The 23,518-nt window shown below is 35.0% G+C and overlaps 1 long non-coding RNA gene across 1 annotated transcript in view; it reads left to right on the top strand.

Annotated features, from left to right (window-relative positions):
* Positions 1–2,553: 2,553 nt before the first annotated feature.
* The window catches only part of LOC105459540, a 23,066-nt gene continuing 2,101 nt past the window's right edge, over positions 2,554–23,518 (top strand). Inside the window, exon 1 of the long non-coding RNA XR_975692.1 lies at positions 2,554–2,735. This is a non-coding gene — a long non-coding RNA (uncharacterized LOC105459540). The remainder of the gene's footprint in view (positions 2,736–23,518) is intronic.

Raw genomic sequence — 23,518 nt, 5'->3', positions numbered from 1 at the left:
TATGAAAATTTTTTGAAAAAAATTAAATGTGTCATACTTTCAAAAACTAATAAAATTTTACTTAAAACTAAAAAAAATTAAAAACAATTTAAAAAAACTTTTTTTGATATTTTTTTTGAAAAGTAGAGAAAAAACAAACAATTAAAGAAAAACTTTTCATTTAGATTATTTTTCGCAAAGTTATAGGCATTTGAAAATTGAAGCTGCGAATTTTGAAAAAAATTCATATCTCATGACTATGTTGATAAAAAAATTTGAAAAAAAATCATGGTAACTTCTTCTGATGGGTACTATAATATATAAAAATTTCAGCCAAATCAAAAATCCAAAAGTTCACGGGTGGCACACTTGGGATGGAATGCCCCATATATAGTTAAATTATGATTATTCCAACTATATTTTTCTCTCGCGGGAGAATATTCTACAAGAGGATATAAAAAAAAATGTTATATGAAGTTTGGCTAGAAATGCTTCATGACAAAGTTACAAACAAATATTAAAACGCATCATGAAATAACAAACAACGGATTTTTCATTTCGCAGAACATGAAGATGTAAGTACGTTTCGTGTACGGAAAGGTCAAACGTGGTTTACCTCATGTATATTCACAACATGTTTACTATCTTTAAACGATTCAGTGTCATAACTTTGTTCATTCAGTTTTATAACTTTGTAATAAAGTATTTCTGTAGCCAAATTTTAACGTTTTTTTTTTCTTATTTCCGCTTCGTAGATATGCTTCTACAGTTTTATCCATTAATTCCTGTATAATATAAAATATTGTGTGATATGATTAAATAAAACTATAAATCATTGCGTACTTACAAAAAAAATTATTATGATTTATAATTTATGATATAAGGAAGTCCAATCGTTATGAAATTTCGCTTAATGTTAGTATGTCTTGTTACGTATATACCACAATAGAATTTCCTTTTTATTATCGTAATCATATAATGATAAAATATTGTGTAATATGATTAATTAGACTGTAATCTCATGGATAATATGTTCAATTTTTTATGTTTAATCTATAATTTATCTTGCCGCTAAATAATGCAGCGCGGACATACTTTAATTCTTAATCATGATAATTGTTTGCGTTGCTCGTTCAAGTTTGGGAAACGAACCGATTTCGATTTTCATCGCGTACTCATAAAAGTCGATAAATGACGATGTGTAATTCACAGTATTATAAAAAAACTTAGCATACTGTCTTGTCATATTGTTTGCCCGGTGAAATTTTTATGCCTTATCGTTTATGCTACAATAAAATTTTTATTATCGTAAGCATATGATAAAATAAAATCGTGTAATATGATAAAAATAGGACTGTATCTTCATGAGTAATATATTGAATAGCACATTTTTTATTTTATAATTATACATTGTTATCTAGCTATTTTTTAGTTCTTATTAATTTTATATTAGATTTACTTTTTATAAACGTTCAAAAATTGTGTAATAGCGTCGGTCATGAATGATTACATTCAACGCGTTATTACGAAAAAAAAACGGTTTTACTGAACTATATAAAAATTACGTTAGGTACAGTTCTGAAAATAATTATGTTGGATCATTTAATTAATTTTATGGAACATTCAAGCTGATTGCTAGAATATTTAAACTTTTTGCATCATTAAATCATCATGTTCCAACATAATTAATTATTTTCAGATTTGCATTTGTGGCCTAATTTTTATGTTTCATTGCAGTAAATCATTTTATATGTTGAAGAAGTAGAAAGAACATTTTTTATATTTTTATGTTTCAGTAAATCATTTTGTATGTTGAAGAAGTAGAAAGAACATTTTTATATTTTTATTAAATCGCTAGGAAGGGGGCATTTTCTCTTCTAAAGCGTATACGTAACTCTCTTTGACCGTAAGCATTGTTCTTTCACCTTTCTTTCTCTTCTTTTTTTTCCATTTAGAATGAGATTTTCTCCTTCCGCATCTTTTCAGCGTCTTTACGTCTGCCGGAATTCATCTTTCGGAAGATTGATCGAGACATTTACGCATCGCGGTGTTTCGACGGAGGTGAAACACCTGCGGTTCGCGGAGATCGATTCGAACGAGGGATCTCGTCAGCGTGACGATAGATGCCGGCACCCACTCCGGTTTCGCGCATGTATACATACCTACCTATGGAGTCTAGCGGAGTCGTGCAGGGAAATGGAAGCGCCTGCGCCGCGCCGCGTCGCAACATTCGAGCGGGTTCCGCCGGTTCCGCGTGTTAGTGGCACGCACACATCCGGCGCGCCGCGCGAGGCAGTTCGCCGCCCGCGCTTCCTTTTCTTCCTACCTCTCTCACAGGGTAAGACTCTCGCGCCTCCCGCCCGCATTCTCCTCGGCGCACGTCGTCGCACAGACGTGCGTATACGCGCGCTGTGTGTGCCCTCTCTCTCTCTCTCTCTCTTTCTCTCTTTCTCTCCCACCCCGGACCTCCCTCTTTCCTTGTTGCCGATCATTGAGTTAAGCGAGAGGAGCGCGAGAGAGTCGGAGCGGAGAGGCAGGCAGGCAGGCGAGACCGAGACGTGCACGTTCAGTACTGTTCAGTACGCCCGTGGCCCTCTCTGGACGTGCACGGTGTCTCGCGGTCGTCGGTCGAGCTACCTGCCGCGACGCCGAGGTCGGGCCCTTCTCGGGAGGAGCGTCGACTGCGAGAAAGGGAGAGAGAGAGATCGATCGTCCAGCCCCGTGGATTAGAAGTGCGCGCGTGTGCGACATCCCAGGTAATAACGAAGGTGGCGTTCCCCGGCGAACGGAATATACGCACCCTTCAACTCTTCGGAGCTACCCCGATCCGCGACTCCCATCTCCTGTATATATCGAGACACGATTCGGGGGACCGAATCAAAAGACGCATTCGACTCCTCGATCGCGCTGCTCCGAAATCGGCTCATAAATCGCCGCGCTCCGAAATCTTTTTCTTTACCTTCTCGTTTGTCGTTGCGGGGTACGGGTGCGTGATGTCCGGGAAGGTGTGCGTACACGCCCAGCGAGGGGGAGCTCGCACTGCTCCCCGAGCAGGTTTCGGGCACGACGGAATTTACGGTGCGTAAATTTCGTTCCGTTGCAAACGGCGCGTCGTCTTTTAGGCTTACACGAGTCCCCTCGAATGTTTGAATATCCACTTTCCTAGATTTTCTTTCCTGTGAATGAAATCCGCTCAGGAAATCAGCTTCGGACTGATTTGAACCAATTGTTAGCATCGCTATTTTACTCAAACTGAGCTTTATTTCGAAAAATTCTGTACATTAAATTATACATTGAAGTAAATTAAATTGTACAATTGAAGTTTAATAGCAATCAAATGGAAATCTTTTTGAGAAAAAATTTTATTTGATCAGATTCGAGTCGATTTGATCGACAGATAATTGTTTGTTCGCCCCGTATAAGAGAAGGCTGATGATCAAGTAAACAGTTGTAAGTTTAGCTTGTTTCGCCCTCGAAAACAAAAGTTCTGAAAGGGTTCGTTGAACTTTCCCCCTCTTCGGATATTATTAGCGTCCGCTATCTGAAATATCTGAATTACGCATTGTCTACAGGATTTACGGATAGAAAAGGCAGTTTACACAGTTCGCACGTATACACGTAAAACAATCGCTGTTGACGTTTGCAACATCACTCGCCTACGCTAATGAGACCGCGATGCAAGATATTGCAAATCTTTGAAGTTACGTCGCTCATTAGAAGCCAATTTAAGCCTCGTCTAATTTATAATGTTTTTCAAAATCCTTTAAGAATACTTTTATTGTTCACACACAAAGATACTAATATTTAAATAGGTATACCTGCCAAAATATTGATTGTGAATGCTATCAGCTCTGTCGTGTAAGAAAATATAGGAAAGTAGATAATTCACAGAAATAGCGCAATTCCAACTTAAACACCTCTCCGTGGTAAATTGTCTGCCGAGTGTTGAAAAGACTGCAATCTACAACGGGACGACTTGCGACTGGCCTGTAAGACCGGCTGATGTATATTAAGGGCAAATTTCTTTTTTTTTATTTTTCGCGTGCGACGAGAGGCGGCGCGAAAAATCGTCCTGCACGGTACATTCGTCCTCTCTGATCGAGCGCGCCGTGGCGCGAGGTCGCGTTACCGTCGATCGAATCGCGTCGCCGGCGTGTCTGTCCCTAATAGCGGACTCCCATCGATCTGGCGGGAAGATTGCGAAAGGGACAGGCTACCCGATGTTGTCCGCAGGGGTGGACGGAGGTGGAAAACACCGGCGGCGAGGCGTCGGGCCAGTGGCAGTGGCCCCGCTCGAACTCGCGGATCGAAATGAATAGTTCGTTCGAGCAGGGGTGTGCAATTTAAATGTTGTGATTGTGATTTGGAACAAAAGGTACAGCCGCGTCTCTCTTTCTCGCGCGATTTCTTCGGGACAACTTAAACGTATCGCGCATCTTTCTTTTTGATTATAACAGAATTGATATTAAACATCCGTCACGAAAGAGTCATCGATCCGCACTCCGCAGGATATCGATAGTATTACAATTTGCCGCGTCGACAATAGAAAATGACGAGAGATCGATACGAGAGAGAGCGCGCTACAAGTCTCAACTGTATTACCCTCTTCCCAACGGTATCAGTGCCGTCACTACCGGTGAGAGGACACGCGGAAAGAGACGCAGGAGATCCCCGCGCGGGTCGCCATAGTAACGGGCCATCTTGACACACTGTGCAGCCATTCTCCCTGCCGTGCCTCCGGAAATGCGCGCGTAGCGTAGTAGAAAAATCTATTCGCCAATCCTTTTTATTTTTTTAGTTAAAAAACTTTTTTTTTCTATAGCACTCGACTTTTAGGGCCTCTCTAATGAACATTCGCGTGTTGTCTCTAAAAGTTGTCTCTAAAGTGCTGCGCATTCAGCTTTAATGGACGCGACAATTTGATCTTCGTCCTACACGTTCCCCCCAGGGGTGACCCCCATAGCAGCTGGTAACCCTTATTTGTCTCATACTTGTCTTACCTATATTTATTTGCCCATATTTATTATATGTAAAAATATTGAGGAAGAATTTTCGTAGTTTCTAATACAGTCGAACCTCGATAACTCGAATCTCAAAGGTAGAGAAAAACCCTTCGAGTTATAGTTTTCGACTTATCGAAATTCGAGTAAAAGAGGGTTAAAATATGACAATTTGACTTACGGAGGCTTTGTACGAAAATTTATAATTTTCCGATTGTAATGGCTTTAAAGGAAAGAAATCAATATTTGATAGTGAATTATTTATTGCATATTAAAATAAATGTCATAAAACAAAATACCAGGCTATTACTCATGGTTACCCATAGCTACAACTTCAAATTATAGAGGCAGCGACAATAGAAGTTCAACTTATAGAGGTGAACTTTGATTTGCAGAGGTCTGGCTACTTTAAATTCGAGTTGCAGAGATAAAATAATACATGTAATATCTGACAAATAATTCGAGTTAAGGTCGGTTTTATTTCGATTTATAGAGGTTTTCTGCAGTAAAAGGGAATAAACAAAAATTTCGTCTTATAGAGGTTTTCGAATTGTAGAGGTTCGAGTTATCGAGGTTCGACTGTGGCTTCGTGAAAAATAATCAGTAACACAGTTAATATAGAACATGCTGCAATATATATAAGTATATCAGAGAGAAAAAGTAATGCCTCAGTAACTAGAAGATTGAGGAGAAATAATAATACCTTAACTGCGTATCACAAAAAGTTGCGGTGAAGAAAATAAATAAGTTGCGTGAACTATGGAAATGTAATGTATAATAACGTTAACTGTTTACAATAAATGTGGTAGAAAATACCCTACAGCGTCATAATATTAGGTATCTTATTAACCATTATTTAACACATTATTCCATTATCCACAATAAATATTTATTGTGAATTATCCTGTTCAAAAACGCTTTCAAAACTCTTATGTATAATCCCGATAATACGAATCAATACAGATAAAAGATAAATGAATAATAAATGAAGATTCGAGATAAATGAATAAAATATAGGTTTAATATTGCTTAATATTTTGGGCCAAGGATGTACAAGAAGATTATTATAATGTAAAAAAGTTTTATTAATGATATATCATTGATACAAAAAGTGTGTCATTGCGATATAATAGTTCAGGAAAATATTTGTCTAAACTAAAAGAATACAATTGTCACAATTTATTGTATGAAGTTTATGTAACTACAGATTATATCTATATAATTACAGCAATTCTGTTATTTTATCTCTATTTAATAGTTACGTATAACTAATGAAATAATTTTAACGTCATTTATTGCCGTGACTTAGCTTTCAGTACTCTACTTCCGTTCTCATGGCTTAATAAAATTAATTGCGGATACTTAAATTTTTGCGCTGTCACATTATAGCCTGTCAGAACTTTATTTTCAATAATAAGTCAAACAGACCGATGTGAATGCGGAACATTAATACATGCTTATTTGGTGAAAATATTTATTTACAAATATTTATTTACTTGGTTCTTTAATAAAATATTTTTATACATGAATTTATATACCTACATTTCTCAGTTCATGCAAACTGCGCGCCGATTATTTATTTATCAGTCTTGAAGCCCAATTTCTCAAAACAGAAGCTGAAGTCGCAATAACACCAATTAAATTGATAAACAATTATGACAACTTATTTTATTTTATTTTATTTTCTCTGATGAATCTTAACGACTAGTTGCAGTCTCGTTAATTTTGTCTTTAATATCCATTCTAAACAGAAGCTGAAGTCGTAATATCACGAATTAAATTGAACAAGCAATGACACATTTATTCTCTGATGAATCTTAACGATCAGTTGCAATGTCCCGTTAATTTAGTCTTTAATTATAGTCATACATCGACACGAGGTATCCGCCTGCCTAATACTGATAACGAACAAACAAATAAATAATACGTCGTATTTATCGGTTCGTCGATTTTCGTGTCATTTTAACGACATTCTCTGTTGCATTACCCGAATATACGTCATCGCGTGCAGTGCGCATCGAGATGCAAATTGTACGGCGAGTACGTGCTCGAAGAGAATATCGACCGTCTTCGTCCTCGCACGCGGAAATCACGCACGATTAACCCGCGGGCGGGCGTTCGCGTCACGAGACATGCTGTTGCTTTGCAACACGGCGAGAGCATTGCGAACCTTTGTGAGCACAAAGTATTAACGTTACGTCGTTACGGAGGCATCTTTTTGAACAACTTTCGCGAATGGAAGCGGACGGAATTACGAATTATGTCGCTTAATTATTCCGCAAGAAGAAGAAATCGCGCGTAACTCTTCTTGCTCGCTTTTTGTTGCAAATATTGCGACTTTTAATAATTCCTCAAGTATCGCCCGTCACACCAGAAAGATAAACAATAAAATATTAGCTCAAGTTTTACGCGTCGCGTCATAAAAAAGCGCGCGACTAGAGCGATTTGATTCGAGTGCGCATTCGATAAACGGCAAGAATGATTTTGTTGGAAGGTCTAAAAATTTTATTAGATTCTTGCCGGATCTGAAAATAATTTTGTTGAGCTGTCAAAATAATTTTGTTAGAAACTACACTGTTGGAAGATTTATGTTATATTTAAACACATTTCACATGCCCCAAACGGTCCACTTAAATTTTTGTGTTAATTTAACATAAGATGAATATGTTAGAAAGTAACACAAAAGTTATATTAAAAAATTAACACAAAAAACACTGTAACACTGACACAATTTGAAAGCAAAATACTGTGAAAGCATATTTTTTCAATAAAATTAATATTTATGATATGTTAAATTAACACCATTTTATGTTAGAATTTATGTTTTAAAACACATTATTTTTGTTATTTGTTCACTTACTCATAAATTGTGCTATTTCTAAGAATTACTAAGATACTAAGAAATGTTGAATATCAATTTAACCCTAGAAGTACACACTGGAGGTCCCAGGGACCCCAGCTCAGTTTTCTCGGTTTGGCATTTCTGAAATTGGAAGGGAAGGGGTTTGGGATATTGACGTAGAAAAAGTTCTCCTCAGTAGGAAGACATGATTCGACCGTGAGTCACGGGCTAAGGTGGACGTCTGTGGCCGAGTGATTCTGGAATCTTCTAGAATCTTCGCGGTATTGACTAGCATCTCACTACGACTTAGAATCTCATCGTGCCGTTTGGAAATTGGGCCGTATCATATCCGCCTGAGTGTAGGTCCCACAAAGGAAAAGAAGAAAAAGAATTAAAAAGACGTGTTGACGCGCGGCAATTGTCATTCAACAACCGAGCAGTTGAAGTGAGCGCGGGGGCCCCGGGTCTGCTTGCAGTTTTGTTAAAAAATTAAAATATCGGATCGCCAAATTTTTTTTATTACTGTTTCAAGTATGCTCTTTCAGAATTTTTAAGGATTTTTTAAATCGGTCTATAAACAAAAGAGATATGATTTTTTGAATAAGGTACTAAATCGAGATTTTTTCGCGTTGAACTTTCCTTTCTCTTTGAACCCATATATCTTGGAACTCCTTAATTCTATCGACTTTTATCAATTATAGACTTGTTTCTTGATCAATTCTCTATCGATTGAAAAAAAATTAATTAAAATAAGTCTATTTTTGCTAGAATTACAATAACAAGTAAGAATGGGGTCCTCGAGATCTAAGTATGTACTTTACGTAGACACAATAGGAGTGTGTACTCCTAGGGTTGACACAAAATATTTAAATAACATAATCATTATGTTAAATTAACTCTCGAATATTTAAAAAATGTCAATATAAAATTTTAACAAACAAGTGAGTGGACCGTTTCTAACATAAATACAAAATGTTTTTTTACTGTGTAAAAAATGATGAGCATTGCTGTAAAACGTTTGGATATCCTAGCAACCAATTTGAATTGCCATATTAGAAAAAGAATCTAATTGTATTAACTGGTAATCTGGTAGATTCAACCGGTATGTCTGTTAAAAAATCGACGAATCAGAATTCTTGTAGAATTTATCAGACAAATACGATTAATTCTTTCCTGTAAAATCTATCAGAATTTTTTGTTGATCGAACAATTCTTTCCTATTAAGTATACCAAAATTGCTTGTTGTTTGATCGAGATCTCTTATACTAATATACATTTTAGCTTATACTAAAATTATTAGGTTCTTGAATTAATTTTGATACAAAACTACACTTATATATCAAAACACATCTTTCAATTATTTTCATCTTCAATCCCACTTTTGAGGGAGATGAAAAATTTTATGATTGCTGCGCCTTTTCTCTTCTGTGTGATTCTTAATATGAGATATTGAACCGCCGCGTTCATCTCGTGGCGGTGCAGCGCATTGCTCGCGGGGTACGTCAATTGAATAACAACCAGAAGTTTTATAGATCCAATCAGAAAATATTAATCAAATCAGTATAATATAGTAAAGTCTTTCAAAAGTTTTAGTTATAAAATATCGAATTTTATTGTTGTAATCAGAAATTCTGTTTGGTTTCACCAAAATTCATTCAACTATGTGCATCTTGTTGGTACAATCAAATTATTTTTCTTAGTGCAATAAAATTATTTTGATGGTCCAATAAAATTATTTTCAAATCTGTTTCCAACAAAATTTTTAGACCTTTCAACGAAATCGTTCTTTCTGTCTGCACTTCAGAGAAAGGAGGAAAAACGAAAAGCGAAACAAAGCGGCGTTGATTGCGACCAATACACGCCGATTGCATCATTAATATCTCGATCAATATACGATATATCTCGTACAATTACCTGCTAATTAACTGTCGATTGTTAACAATCCCCTTCTCGATTTATATCACGTATTAATTTTGGCTGACTGTTTTTTCATCTTTTGGAAAATTAAATTATAAAATTTAAATTATAATTTTGCTTGCGATGTATTATAGATGCATTCTCCAGAATAATTCGCGGCACTTTTATTTTAATAACGGATTCTTTAATTTAATTTCGATTTACTTTAACTGCTCGAGTCGATACAAGTGCTAACAATTTTGCTTGCTTGCATTTTCACGAGCACGACTTATCGGGACTTGTTTACGAATCCCAGCGCTTTTCGCATTCCCCTGATATCGATCTGTGTTGAATAAGATTTTCATAGGAAATGGACTTTTTAACATGTTGCATGCCAACTGCATGCGTATATGTATATTTAGAACGGCGTGTCGGGCTTATCGTTCCGTAACCTTGCGGCGAGCAGCTTGGCATTTATTAATTTCAAGTGTCGCGACGTCGCAGGAGAATGCGTTTCCTCGAAGAGCGCAAATGCAATTAGCAACATTGCGAATGAATCTGCGCGCGAAATATACGCATACGTATTCTGCCGGAGAGTCGTATAATATAAATCTCTGCTCGCAATTCCTTTAATTAGCGTCTCTTCAATTAAAACCTGTTTGAATCCTATCAAGTTTCAATATTAATGATATGTTAACAGTAAAATATATGTGTGCGTGTGTGTGTGTGTGTGTGTGTGTGTATAGTATCATCGCTTTCCTTATTCACTAAAAGCACCAAATGGATGAATTATTGTATGAAAATAAAATGAGACGAAAAATCAAATATTTTATCAGTATAAAGGATGTAATTATCAAAAAAACTTTTAGAATCCTATCTTTTACACAAGAAACAATATTAATTTGTAAAATAGAAACAGTAATTATTATTCATGTACTTCTAATACACGGGAGGAACGAACTTTTGCAGAAATATAACAATTTAGCTGGATACAGATTTGAAAATAATTTTGTTATACTATCAATCTAATTATGTAGGAAATTCAAGCATTATGAGTAGCTGAAAAAAGTTTGGACATTCTAACAAACCAACTTGGGCATCCAACGAAATTATTTTCAGATCTGTAGCTAAATTTTTCGATACTTTAGCATTTTTTCCGTGTACCTATATTAACTTTTAATATTGGAAAATCTAGCGTTGAAATTTCGAAATGCGATATCTTCGTTTTCTTTTACAATTCGGCTTTTAATAGGTGAGATCTAGTTCCGAATACTGGACTTTTCCCGGTTGTTACGAAAATTTGACGGTCGGATTATCTCCCTGTCGCGTCCGGAGAAAATAACGTCGGGAAAAATAACGTGTCGCTCGATACGACCGTGAGCGCGGCGTCGGATAATGATTAGGATGATGTCACGAATTGCCAAGGCCTGAATCGTTCTTGCCGAGGTGTTTAACTGCGCGATGACGCCAGGCACGGACGCTGCCGCCCGTGTCGATGCGTAAACAACAATAGCACGTGTGTGTGTGCGATGTACATTACGCAAATTGTCTTTTCAAATAATTATTACTTGCGCGACAAGGCCTGTGCTTTATTCCGACTCGATGAAGCGAAAACTTAAATTCTGAAGGAGAATTCTCAGTTTCGCGAGTGCGTAAGGTGCCCCCTTTGGTGTTCCTTCGATAAAAGGATATATACACGGAAAGAACAATTTTGCTGGATCCAGATCTGAAAATAATTTTTTTTCAATAATCACAATAATTTTGTGAAAGTCAAAATAATTGCTATATAGAATATCAAAACGTTTTATAGTAATGCTTATCATTTTTAACATTCTAACAAAATTTTTTGATGATTTAACAAGAATTAATTTTCAGATCTATTTTCAGCAAAATTTTTAGACTTTTCAATAAAATTATTCTTTCCGTGTATCTAAGAAAAATCCGTACGAATGTATTTATATACCTATATATGTATATATATATATATATATACCTCAATGTGTGTGTACACACACACACACACACACACACACACACACACACACACAGAGTGTTTCATTTTATATTTAACAGTCAAATATTTGGAAATCGCGAAGTTTGAGAGAAAAATGTTTCAGACAAAAGTTTTGGGACTTCGAGGAAGACATAAGACAAGAGATAACATTGGTTTGACCCTGAGTGGCGTCGTCAAGGACAGGACAAGGTCACTTTTAATTTTTTTAATGAAAATCCCTATTTTTCATTGCATATTCTTGTAGCTTATTTCGAGGGCTTTCCAAAACACATAGATAAAATGTTTTTTGGTTAGGTTAAGTAAATCTCGAGTTATAAAGCTTGAAAGCTACAGTACCACCGGCATTAGCATTATCTAAGGTGTCCGAATAATGGTTAAAACCTTTTGCATGTTATTCAGGATCATGATTTTGATAACATGTGTCAAGGCCGTGATTATTGGAGATTATTTCTCTTATTTTCATTTTTGAAAATTTTTATTTTGTGAAAAAAAAAATAAACATCCTCCAATAATCATAACCTTGACACAAGTTGTCAAGTTCATAACCTCCTGAACAACATTCAAAAAATTTCAGCCATTATTCGGACACTTTAGATAATGCTAATGCCGGTGGTAATATAACTTTCAAGTTTTATAACTCGAGAGATTTACTTATCCAAAAAACATTTTATCTATGTGTTTTGAAAAGCTCTCAAAATAAGCTACAAGAATCTGCAATAAAAATTGGGATTTCTATTTAAAAAATTCAAAGTGACCTTGTCCTATCCTTGACGACGTCACTCAGGATCAAACCAAACTCTTATGTCCCTTGTTATCCCTTGAAGTCCCAAAACTTTTGTCTGAAACATTTTTCTCTCAAACTTCGCGATTTCCAAATATTTGACTGTTAAATATAAAATGGGACACTCTGTATACACACACACACACACACACAGTCTGTTCCACAAGAGCGTACGGTCTATTTCTCTTGAGAAAGAAAAGATTTTTGAAAAATAATTATATGATTTTCAAGTATATTATATACGCTTTGATGCATTTATATTTAATACGTCATCTAGTTCCCTCCAATTAAGGCTTTAAAATATTGAGGCATTTTTACAAGGTTTTTGTAAAAAGTCTCGGAAACTTTAGATCATGATTTTCAAATCGAACGTAATTGATACAATAATTTCTTCAGAGTGAAGACACGCTTTTTCTTCATCTAGAGTCTTATAACAATCCATATATTTTCAATCGCATTAGCATGAAGAGATTGTGAAAATCAGTGTTTTGCAAAAATGCCATTCTATGTACCCTGTTTTTATTGTGTTTTATTCAGTTATAACACAATAACTAAATCGAACTGAAATCTAACTTTCAAAGCATTTTAGCCTAATTTATTGCTAATATTAACATATAAAAATTTTACTTATATAACATCTATTAACAAAATTATGAATCATACCCTCTTGTGGCACAGACTGTATAACGCAAATTTGCGTGGAAAAAAATGTGACTTCGAATAGACGTTTTGTTCCTATCAACCGAGAGGGTTGGGAAGGCGCTTCAAATTCTCAGTCGCGAGAGGATTCTAAAGATCTTATTTAAAATATCCAGCCCTGAAAGATTTGGAAATCGTGAAACCCAAAGGATTCGGATTTCAAGCCCGTATTCTGATGCAGGGATTTATTCCCGCGCGAAAATCTCTCCTTGTTTGCTCAATCAAACCCTCTCGCGAAAGCTCGTCGCACGTTGGGGATCATAACTCGGCGCGACAGCTTTCGTCTTGTGGGGGGTGCACAGGATGCATTCCGCGAGTAGCCACACGTCGCACTTTCCTCGCGCGTTAGAGGCAATCGTTATCGACGCGCGAGATCGATTCCACGGCCGGCGATCGTGGTTGGGAACCGGTTCCCGAGACCTCGTCCCTCGTCCTCGCGTTTTCGTTTTTCTCCTCACGACACCGCCGACGGCGCGGCGCAGCGCGGCAGTAGTGGCACGGTCTCCATCGATTCGTTTTGGTCGATTACACGCGGGACCGGCAGGATGTTGCGCAAGATCATGACTCCCTCGATGCGCGTTCCGACCGATCGAGACCGGCCTCGGTATGAGGCGATCGTTATCCCTTTTTCGGAGGTTCGGCAATTCTCTCGTTCGTGAGTGGATTACTCTCGTGACCTACATCGATGTACGCGTCTTCTGAATACCAAACTGAATAATAAAGGATACGAGCCCATGGACTCGTATTCTTTATTTAATTTTTGGTATTTGCTAAAAAAAAAGTCTGGTAATAATAATCAAGTTTAGATGATATTATGGTTACTAAAGTTACTGATATAATTATACTAAAGTTTTGATAAAATAATTTCAATTTTCGATTAAATAAGTTTAATTAAATAATTAGTTAATATAAATCAACTAAACACTATTATAATTTTATTTTTCTAAATATTAACTTTTACAAGATGGGAAGCCATTATAGCAGCTCTGGAACAGTCACATTATTGAAGAAAAGGCTGTAATAGCTGTTGTTTGGTGGACTGTAATAAGCCCATCAAATTGTATTTTGTTTAGTATTTGTATATTTGTGGCAACAGTAAATATCAAACATAATAATAACCAGCAATTTGATAACAAACTAAATATTACTAATATTTAGAAAATTAGTATCTTAATTATGGATATAGTTATATTAATCGAGCATTTAATTGAAATTATTTCGCTTTAGTAAAAGCTTTAGTAACTATCATCTAAACTTGATTATTATTACCAGACTTTTCTTCAATTTTAAGGCAAGGAATACAATAAATTATAATAAATCTTACTCACGGAATAATAAAAGCGAAGAATAAGATTTTAAAAATAGATTCCCCTTCTCTAAATAATATTTAAAAATGGTTACCAAACAGTTGGTTACTGTCATTATATTTGATAATATTTAATATTGCAATACGCTGAACAAAATACATTTGATACATTTATTCTCGAATTTTTTTCTCAGCACATGCTTTGCCGAACCAAAAAAAAGATGAGGACGCGTGCCGATTAAAATACAATCGAAGATATTTCTATGTAACGGATGAAATGTCACTCAATCTCTCCGACGCGAACCACTCAATTATTAACATCCAAACTCGCTCGCGCGCTATAAGCGGTGCTTGGGAACGTACATATAAGTACAGCTCGGCAAATTGCGCATTCGACGCGCCTCGACATAAACCGCAATATCACAAGTGTGCATCCATCAAAGCGCGCGAATGAATTCGAGCCTCGAATAGAGCCTCAGTGGAGAAGCGAATGAAGGTTAACAACACCGAGCGAAGCAGCTTATCGGGTGTGCTCGCGCGCACGCAAGATTGCCGCCGCGCCGGCCGTAGCGGCCTATTTATCACGTGCAAAATAAATACTCTGGTTTAATTCTATTCGCAGCCGAACGTAATTTTTATCTGCGAATGACTCATCGCATCGCACTCGTAACGCTCGAATCGGAATTTTATCGTGCGAACGGCAAACGATGATCGGTTGCGAGCTGTCATTTGCGCGATATGGATACTCACTGGTAAAATATTATTGCTACTCTTATTATACAAATTGAAATCGAAAAGGCTCAGTGCACCATTTTGTAAAACTTATACTACTACGTTATTAACAAGAACTGTTTTGCCACGTATATCATGCAAAATATTTTAAAAACCATAAATCGTTGAAATATTAAGGTAATCGGACCCAATATGGACCTATACGCAAAATGACCAACTGGCTGTTTGTAAATAATTACACTGCAAATTCAATAGATAGCAGTAGGGCGTCCATGTTGAAGTCACTTTTTCACAAATTGAAGTTCACAAATTTATTTTCACAAATTGAAGTTCACAAATTTATAAAGTACCGCAATCATCCGCCATTTTGATTCCAAACGCGATCATTCAAAACATATACATATTATGTGTATGAATCTATTTTGTAAATAAGAAGGAAAATCGTAAATTATATTAATCAATATTTTTATTTAGAATGTTTGGTCTTGTTTATATATGATTTAACTACGCTAAATCATACACGGAGAGAATTTTTTTTTTTAATTTACCCTGCAAATCATGTTAATTGTGGGACAATATAGTATTTAGGAAAATTTTACTGTGCACTACAATAAATTTGACAGTAGTAAAATACAGTAGTAAAATTTATTGTAGTGCACAGTAAAATTTGCTTAAATACTATATTGTCCCACAATTAATATGATTAGCAGGATAAATTTAAAAAAAATTCTCTCCGTGTATGTAAACGCCATTTTGGCTCCAAATTTGAGTCTTATGGATTGTACTTTATAATCCAGGGACTTTAGTTCATGTGACTCGATTGCATCATTTAATAGATCATATAATCCATTCTGTTTGTGTCAATACAAGAAGATAAAAGTCGTGGTTGCGATGTATTATTTTGTAGGCAGGTAATTGCTTTGTATCATTACCAAAACACGATTTTCAATTTCTGTAATTTGTGTTATTGTAGCTCCGTATTCATATTTTACAACACTATATTTAGTTTATATTTTTGTCACAACGTTTTATTTATAATCAAAGAAAAGTACGGTAGAACCAATATTGGCCAGCCTTGACCATTGAGTCCACACTTCCCAGCGAACACCTAACAGTACACGCGCGGAAAGAACAATTTTGCTGAATCCAGATCTGAAAATAATTTTTGTTCAATAATCAAAATAATTTTGTGTAAAAGTCAAAATGATTGCTAGAATATCAAAACATTGTATAGCAATGCTTATCAGTTTTAACATTCCATCAAATTATTTTGATGATTCAACAAAAAATTATTTCAGATTTTTAGCAAAATTTTTAGATCTTTTAACAAAATCGTTCTTTTTGTATAACATAACCTCAGTTCTAATTTTCAATTTAAAACTTATTAGAAAAAGAATAAAAAGTAAAATGTTTGATTATGTTTTTTATTCAACAAAGATATCTGAAAAAATAGATTTTTTCTTTTATGTGACAATATATGAGTGCAATAAATTTATAAAAATAATGTTATGTCACTTTATTTTCCATATTTTTTTATTTTATTATAAAAAACATATACATCGGTCATATGGGATATATATGTATTCAGTATGAACAAAATGCTACCTTTTTTTAAAATCTTTACTGTACTTATATAAATATTTGAAAATGTTTTATATTGTTTATTAACGTTTAGAAATGTTTCTCCTTTAGAATATGACCGCTAATTTTTTATTTTAGTTGTCAGTAAAAAATTAGAAATATTCGCAAAGCTTAATGGGGGCATATAAGAGTCCAGTTACCATACGTAAAGATTAATAATTATAATCGTATGAGAATTTTCGATAATTAGAAAAGAAAAAATAATAATAAGAGTGACTGAGAATTGACGCAGTAAACCATGCACAAATTAATTAATTATAAATTATATTTTAATAAAAATTACCTTAAAATACAGGAACGTTTCTGCTAACATTTTTCAAGAACCATCAGCAAATATAGAGTACTTTTCTACAATATGAGTGCCACCAGTTGCGGTCCATTCGTGAAATCATGCGTCACTCTCCTTTTAGAATCCATAGAACGCAATTCCAAACAGTTATGTGGCATGGATGGATACCAGATGACTGCGTACGTCTTAAGACCACAGATGCACAAAACCGCATACAAGTGTAGTTAAATATTTTATGAGATAAAATTGAAAATTTAAAAACAGATAGAAATTGAGAAAACGTCAGTTAAAAATTAAAATATGTAGTAAAATTAATAGATAGACGGTCAGTAATTAAAAAATTTAATAAATAAGGGCCGAAAAACGAAAAAGAAGAACCACACGATTGAAAGTCACATGAGAATAAAATGATTTCAATGATGTGAAGTTTACCTTGCTCGGAGCTTTTCTTATACCAAAAGACGCTGAATATTTGATTTGATTAAATTCATTCGAAAAAACATTTTTGCTAAAAAAAAAATACAGCTGTATCCCGATTCTGTAACTCTTGAAGTGCAAATTTATGAGACGCTCGTTTCAGCGGGCCCCGTTAGGGCCATGGGACACAAAAAAACTTAAACAGTAAGACGTAAGCAATAAAAAAATCAACATGTTGAATTTTTTAGTCACGTGACTTCGACTTTGATATGATTGACGTTAAATTTAATGTTTTTCGTGCAACTATGTTCACGTAATTTTGATACTAAAAATGAGCATTGAGCGTCAGCATGAAAAAGCACCTTTAACGACAGTATCGTATTTCGACATCGTTATATTTCGTCGTCGTTGCGCAGGTATTCTATATGGTAAAAAAGCTGCGCAAAGACATAACGATAAACTGTCATTAAGACTTACAGAACCGGGATACTGACCGGTTTTTGCACCAAACTCGTTGATTGTTACTATACGAATAACGACACTATCAACTGACGATCCAATTTACTTTAAAAAAAACCATTCGCTGAAATATATCTAAAATTTATATGATCTCCTCGGATTACATAAATCCTGTTTTTTTTTTATCTTTCAGCATGCTTTCTCATCTTAAATAATAGGAACTCGACCGATTTTTATTTTTGCCATAATGATATCCGTAACTCACGTACGCCGGCGTTTTTCCCTCGCTGAAGCGCATTCGAGTCGAGTACCTGTTATACATTTTTCAAGATCCATACCACGCCACGCCGCGGGGTGTCGGTATTACAACCCTTTCGACCAACCCCTCAACGAGCAACCAATTTCTCTCCACCTCTCGAGATCGTTTTACGTACACGTCTGCCTTCCTTTGCCTTCACCTCTAGAAATTGATGATACAGCCGCCCGAGGATATTCATCGGATCGAGTTTTCGCACGAGAGCGCGCGACGGTAGATAGATGTGTTTATACCGTGTGTTCCGTTGCGCGACAGCGCGGATGGTGAAGCGGCGTAATTTGGCGGCTTAACGATCGTGAGCATGATAATACGAGGAAAAGCAGGTTTTAGCCCTTTTCCTTCTCGTTTAACCATTATTTATCCCTCATTGGGAAAACTCGACTACCCGTAGATCAAGGAACACTCGGTATCTGATAGTATTCGGAACTAATATCTAAAATGGCTTCATATTTCCGCCGTTTTATTCCCGCCTGTCGTTATTTGCCTAAACGACGACGTCGGCGTTTAGGCGAAAGGTAATACGCGCCTGCAGGGAGAGAGAACGTTCGTTGTAATTGCATCGGTCCGCTCGCGTAAGTTTCGCAGAAGTGTCAAGGCGAATGAAAACGCATTACGAATGCATCGCGATATATGTATAGTGCTTAACCCTTCTCACGGTGCTCATGTTGTACCGTCACCCATGAATTTCTCATCGGTTTTCATGTGTCGTGGACTCAATCTTCGCGAGTAGTATGCTAATCCCGAAATCCAATTACCACGGAACAAAATACCCATGAAGAGATTACACGAGATTAATATAAAACCATCTTTCTAAATATTCAGACGTTTGCTTTTAATAAATATGTTTAATAATTGAAAATGGATCAATAAATTAATAACATAAATAAGCGATAGGAGCCTTACTTGTCATCACAGAAAGAACGATTTTGCTGGATACAGATCTAAAAATAATTTTTGTTAAACAATCAAAATAATTTTGTTGGAAAGTCATACTGATTGCTATAAGAATATCAAAACGTGTTATAGCAATACTTATCATTTTCAACTTTCCAACAAAATTATTTGGATATTTTAACAAAAATGATTTTCAAATCTGTGTCCAGCAAAATTTTTAGACCTTCCAACAAAATCATTTTTTCTGTAATCAAAACAAACCTTACAAAGAAAGATCCAAGCCCCCCTTCGATTTTGATAAGCTTCGAATATATTGTTTTCTAGACAAAAATAAGGGACGTTTCTTTGCATACGTGCCTCTTCGCACTTTTAAAGGATGAAACACCCCTTAGAAAAAAAAATTATTTTATTTCGAAGCAAATATTGTTGGAACTATGAGATAGAAAAAAAGGTTTAAAATAAAACTAGTTTTACTTGATAATTATAATTTAAACTTATTTTTTATTTTTTTATATCCCCACCATTTAATATTTTTTTAATTTTCAAATTTTGTATGACCAAATTGAAGGTTATTTTAAGACGAATTTAATCATGTATATGATAAAGTTATTTTCTGAAATAGCATTTTTTTTAAATAATTATAAACTCTTCTGTCCGTATTAATTTATGCGTTCGATTCTTCATTTGCTCGCATTTTTGTGTAATAGGATATAACAATTAAAACAATATCTATTTCCAAAATAATGTACATACGTATAATCACGAAAGTTTTTATCGCGCACGAGTTACACTTACGAAATATTTGAATGAAATCATAACGTCAAAATTAAAATAATGAAAGGACAACAAAATTGTGCACATTTTTTTTTAAATTTTTGAAATCACCAGTTGTTTTATGTAAATGCAAAGAGTGTGGAGTACATGTCGAACTTATATTAATTACATTTATTGTTTTACGCACAAATGAAATTAATATCTTAAATCAAAATTGGAGATTCTTTAGTGTCGTGTTGCTTTAAAACCAACGAGAGAAATCAAATCACAAAGGCCGTGTCCCGATATACACTGCCAGTACTGAAAATCTATAGTATACGTAATGCGAACTGTAGATTTTTTCAGTACTGACAGTGTACACCGGAACACGGCCAAAAAAAATAAAGGTCAAAGTTTAGAAGTAAAAAAACGAATAGAGGAATATTGGAAGTGGTACACAATGAATAAGCATAAAATGCTGTTGCTATGCGAATGTCAGTTTAATATATTGTGACATCATGTGCTTATTAGTAGCATCGTATATCAGTGTATCAATTGCTACAACTTTGTAAGTATTCTAAATATTCTAAAAATTTATATTATTATAATATTTACAATTCCCGTATAATTTTATTTTCAGTCAGAAACAGATTTTTATTCGATGGCTGTCTCTCGGAAGGCAATAACACCGAAAGTATCTTGCCACGAATATTCTTTTATTAAGCAGTTCGGAATCGGCATTAAAACTATAGGTCCCGCATATCTACGTAAATAGTAAATAGCATACATCACAGAAATACATTGAAGTGTTATTACGCTCTGACAAGAGGTGAAGGACTTGAAAGAAAACTTTATCATGCATGATTGAATTCGTTCTAAAATAATCTTTAATTTGGTTATAAAAAAAAATTCGAAAATTTGAAAAAAGTTAAGTGGTAGGAGTATAAAAAATAAAAAAGATATTTTAAATTATAATTATTAAGTACTTTTAAAATTAAAACGGAAAGAACGATTTTGTTGAAAGGTCTAAAAATTTTGCTAAATACAGATTTGAAAATAATTCTTGTTCAATCTTCAAAATAATTTGTTCAAAAGTTAAAAATTATAAGCATTACTATAAAACGTTTTAATATTCTAGCAATCATTGTGACTTTCTAACAAAATTATTTTGATTATTGAACTAAAATTATTTTTAGATCTGGATTCAGCAAAATTGTTCTTTCCATATATTTAACTTTTATTTCAAACATTTCTATTTCTCATAATTTGAATATATTACTACATATGTATTCGCTTCGAAATAGAATAAGTGATTTTCTTTCTAAGGGGTGTTTTATCCTTTAAAGAATAGTGCGAAGAAAAGTGCGCATCTGTACAAAAAAATGTGACTTATTTTTGTCTAAAAAAACAACATATTCGAAATTCATCAAAATTAGACGAGACACTTAGATCTCTTTTCTTTGGTGCTAATAATATTTTTAATATTTTATTTTTAATTTAAAACCTTATTAATGAAAAAATTGTGAAGATATTTAACTTAAATCCTTAGATTTTTTAACTCTTCTGATTTTTTAAATTAATTTAATTCTTTTATATATTTTGTCGTGTATATTTAATTCCTCTTGCAACTTTTCCATATTTTAGTCCCTTTTCTAGACGACTTGAATCGCATTCACGATTGAAAATGCGAGAGTCATTCGTCTTAGCGGTATAGAATAGGAGGGAGATGAAAGTGCACTTTAGATATTACGCTTTTTGGCGAGAGAGAAAGAGAGAGAGAGAGAGAGAGAGAGAGAGAGAGAGAGAGAGAGAGAGAGTTCCCACCCTTCTGCCGATTGTTCATTGCGCGAATTACGCGAAACGGTATGGTTTTTTTTTTGTTTAGGAATTCACGACAAAGCCGTCACCAGCCCGATAGAGTTGGCTTGCACGCGCGTTGGCGGAGTGCCACTTGTGCAACACGTGTACGCGCGGGGATTTCCGCAAAGATGAAAACGGATAGCGGCGAATTCGATTTCCGAGTTGCAAACGAGGATGCCTCTACGCGTAAATTACATGGCATTCGCGATCCTCGCGTTTGCTTCCGTCGATACTGAGCGATTAATTTCGTCCGCACCCCTCGGAATAGACTCTCTGTGCCAAATAATGATACTTTGTACTTCGTACTTTGATAGTCAGTCACATAAGAAGGCGTCGCGTGAGAATGTGGACGTTGCACGCGACGAGAGAAGGTCGAGAGCTTCGTTTCTTCTGCAGTTCGTCGCGATTATTAAGGCAATGGGATTAACTTTCGTAATTATTGCGAATTAAGCGTCTCACTCTCGTACTGCGGATACACGTGGTTAATTTCGAGGGTAAGTGCGCCTTGAACCGACAAATTTCATCAATTTTCGTCGGAGCCGTTTTAACACGGCAAGGTTGACCGATATAGCCGTACCGCAACGCGTTAATAAATTACAAGAGGGACGATATATTCTCAAAAGATCGAACAAACTAAATATACGCAGAATCAATATCTTGGAATTAATACGAACCGATACCACTCGCGCGCGCGCGGCGTGCACGTGGAGGAAAATGAACGTTTTGTGTCTCAATAACGCACGTCGTTTCCCTTATTTTTCCATTCACGTCACAGAGTGACGTTCATTGTTTCCAGTTTCAAGGTGCCGAGAGATGAAACGAGGATAGGAGAGATAAATGTGTGTACAAACAAAAGCAGCTCGATTTTATATTAAATTGAACACAGGCTGCTTTGAAAATGAGTTGCTTCATTATTAACATCAAATGATTCTTTCGATAGTTACAACAAATTGTATTATAAATTTGTAAATTTGGAAACGACGAAAGGTTAAAGGGAGAAATTGAAGCTTTCGACCGCGTAGTAATAGAATCCCTTCCGTTGGTTCCCGCGAAAATACATCTCGTTTCGCAATCTCCTGGCGATCTGTCGGTCCACCGACGCCTGGCTGCACCGCGTAACGAGAGTGACGTCGTCGGTAAGTTATGTAAGCCGCAAACGAGCAATCAGACGACCGACTTACATTTCGTCACTCGCAGACATGCGTTCGAGACTCGTCGCCTCCGGGCGTAAGGCAGAAAAGATATATACATTTTGTATATATATACATATGTATTGTATATATGCAATGTAATTTAAATACAAATTTATATGTATTATAATTTTTATTATGTAAATTTATATTATTAATATATTTTATACATATAGATATTAATAATTATATATGAATATACATTAATAAATTAATAATAATATTAATCTCTATAATAAAAATTAGAAAGATAAAAAATATGTAAATATAATATAATTTAAATTTATATACATTATAATCCTTACAAATTAATATTATTATTAATTTTACACACATACCTTGGTAGAAATGTATGCAGTTTTTCTAGACATCCAATTACTATCTACCTAGTATTACTATGTCCATTAATTGTAACAATACTGCATCGGAAACGTAATAACTTCGTATAGA

This window comes from Wasmannia auropunctata, unplaced genomic scaffold (genome assembly GCF_000956235.1).
Source record: "Wasmannia auropunctata unplaced genomic scaffold, wasmannia.A_1.0 LD334184.1, whole genome shotgun sequence".
Lineage (NCBI taxonomy): Eukaryota > Metazoa > Arthropoda > Insecta > Hymenoptera > Formicidae > Wasmannia > Wasmannia auropunctata.
This window is presented reverse-complemented; position numbering and strand designations above follow the sequence as displayed.